Consider the following 3,125-nt stretch of genomic DNA (forward strand, 5'->3'; position numbering starts at 1 on the left):
CTGTTGATACAGGAGGGAGCCTGCCAGGACTGCCCACAGCGGTGCTTTGAAGCAGGCATGCCCTGCATGAGTTTGCAGCAGCATCATTGACTGTTGATCAGGAGGGAGCCTGCCAGGACTGCCCTCGGCGGTGCTTTGAAGCAGGCACGCCTTGCATGAGTTTGCAGCAGCATCATTGACTGTTGATACAGGAGGGAGCCTGCCAGGACTGCCCTCGGCGGTGCTTTGAAGCAGGCACGCCCTGCATGAGTTTGCAGCAGCATCATTGACTGTTGATACAGGAGGGAGACTGCCAGGACTGTCCACGGCGGTGCTATGAAGCAGGCACGCCCTGCATGAGTTTGCAGCAGCATCACTGACTGTTGATCCAGGAGGGAGCCTGCCAGGACTGCCCACGGCGGTGCTTTGAAGCAGGCACGCCCTGCATGAGTTTGCAGCAGCATCATTGACTGTTGATACAGGAGGGACCCTGCCAGGACTGCCCACGGCGGTGCTTTGAAGCAGGCACGCCCTGCATGAGTTTGCAGCAGCATCATTGACTGTTGATCCAGGAGGGAGTCTGCCAGGACTGCCCACGGCGGTGCTTTGAAGCAGGCACGCCCTGCATGAGTTTGCAGCAGCATCATTGACTGTTGATCCAGGAGTGAGCCTGCCAGGACTGCCCACGGCGGTGCTTTGAAGCAGGCACGCCCTGCATGAGTTTGCAGCAGCATCATTGACTGTTGATACAGGAGGGAGCCTGCCAGGACTGTCCGCGGCGGTGCTTTGAAGCAGGCACGCCCTGCATGAGTTTGCAGCAGCATCATTGACTGTTGATACAGGAGGGAGCCTTCCAGGACTGCCCACGGCAGTGCTTTGAAGCAGCATGCCCTGCATGAGTTTGCAGCAGCATCATTGACTGTTGATACAGGAGGTAGCCTGAAAGGACTGCCCACGGCGGTGCTTTGAAGCAGGCACGCCCTGCATGAGTTTGCAGCAGCATCATTGACTGTTGATACAGGAGGGAGCCTACCAGGACTGCCCACGGCGGTGCTTTGAAGCAGGCATGCCCTGCATGAGTTTGCAGCAGCATCATTTACTGTTGATACAGGAGGGAGCCTGCCAGGACTGCCCACGGCGGTGCTTTGAAGCAGGCATGCCCTGCATGAGTTTGCAGCAGCATCATTGACTGTTGATCAGGAGGGAGCCTGCCAGGACTGCCCACGGCAGTGCTTTGAAGCAGGCATGCCCTGCATGGGTTTGCAGAAGCATCATTGACTGTTGATACAGGAGGGAGCCTGCCAGGACTGCCCACGGCGGTGCTTTGAAGCAGGCACGCCCTGCATGTGTTTGCAGCAGCATCATTGACTGTTGATACAGGAGGGAGCCAGCCTGCCAGGCATGCCCTGCATGAGTTTGCAGCAGCATCATTGACTTTTGATCCAGGAGGGAGCCTGCCAGGACTGTCCACGGCGGTGCTTTGAAGCAGGCATGCCCTGCATGAGTTTGCAGCAGCATCATTGACTGTTGATACAGGAGGGAGCCTGCCAGGACTGTCCGCGGCGGTGCTTTGAAGCAGCATGCCCTGCATGAGTTTGCAGAAGCATCATTGACTGTTGATACAGGAGGGAGACTGCCAGGACTGCCCACGGCGGTGCTTTGAAGCAGGCACGCCCTGCATGAGTTTGCAGAAGCATCACTGACTGTTGATACAGGAGTGAGCCTGCCAGGACTGCCCTCGGCGGTGCTTTGAAGCAGGTACGCCCTGCATGAGTTTGCAGCAGCATCATTGACTGTTGATCCAGGAGGGAGCCTGCCAGGACTGCCCACGGCGGTGCTTTGAAGCAGGCATGCCCTGCATGAGTTTGCAGCAGCATCATTGACTGTTGATCCAGGAGGGAGCCTGCCAGGACTGCCCACGGCAGTGCTTTGAAGCAGGCATGCCCTGCATGAGTTTGCAGCAGCATCATTGACTGTTGATCAGGAGGGAGCCTGCCAGGACTGTCCGCGGCGGTGCTTTGAAGCAGGCACGCCCTGCATGAGTTTGCAGCAGCATCATTGACTGTTGATCAGGAGGGAGCCTGCCAGGACTGCCCACGGCGGTGCTTTGAAGCAGCATGCCCTGCATGAGTTTGCAGCAGCATCATTGACTGTTGATACAGGAGGTAGCCTGAAAGGACTGCCCACGGCGGTGCTTTGAAACAGGCACGCCCTGCATGAGTTTGCAGCAGCATCATTGACTGTTGATACAGGAGGGAGCCTACCAGGACTGCCCACGGCGGTGCTTTGAAGCAGGCATGCCCTGCATGAGTTTGCAGCAGCATCATTTACTGTTGATACAGGAGGGAGCCTGCCAGGACTGCCCACGGCGGTGCTTTGAAGCAGGCATGCCCTGCATGAGTTTGCAGCAGCATCATTGACTGTTGATCAGGAGGGAGCCTGCCAGGACTGCCCACGGCAGTGCTTTGAAGCAGGCATGCCCTGCATGGGTTTGCAGAAGCATCATTGACTGTTGATCCAGGAGGGAGTCTGCCAGGACTGCCCACGGCGGTGCTTTGAAGCAGGCACGCCCTGCATGAGTTTGCAGCAGCATCATTGACTGTTCATCCAGGAGTGAGCCTGCCAGGACTGCCCACGGCGGTGCTTTGAAGCAGGCACGCCCTGCATGAGTTTGCAGCAGCATCATTGACTGTTGATACAGGAGGGAGCCTGCCAGGACTGTCCGCGGCGGTGCTTTGAAGCAGGCATGCCCTGCATGAGTTTGCAGCAGCATCATTGGCTGTTGATACAGGAGGGAGCCTGCCAGGACTGCCCACGGCGGTGCTTTGAAGCAGGCATGCCCTGCATGAGTTTGCAGCAGCATCATTGACTGTTGATCAGGAGGGAGCCTGCCAGGACTGCCCACGGCAGTGCTTTGAAGCAGGCATGCCCTGCATGGGTTTGCAGAAGCATCATTGACTGTTGATCCAGGAGGGAGTCTGCCAGGACTGCCCACGGCGGTGCTTTGAAGCAGGCACGCCCTGCATGAGTTTGCAGCAGCATCATTGACTGTTGATCCAGGAGTGAGCCTGCCAGGACTGCCCACGGCGGTGCTTTGAAGCAGGCACGCCCTGCATGAGTTTGCAGCAGCATCATTGACTGTTGAT

This window comes from Lissotriton vulgaris, unplaced genomic scaffold (assembly GCF_964263255.1).
Source record: "Lissotriton vulgaris unplaced genomic scaffold, aLisVul1.2 SCAFFOLD_616, whole genome shotgun sequence".
NCBI lineage: Eukaryota > Metazoa > Chordata > Amphibia > Caudata > Salamandridae > Lissotriton > Lissotriton vulgaris.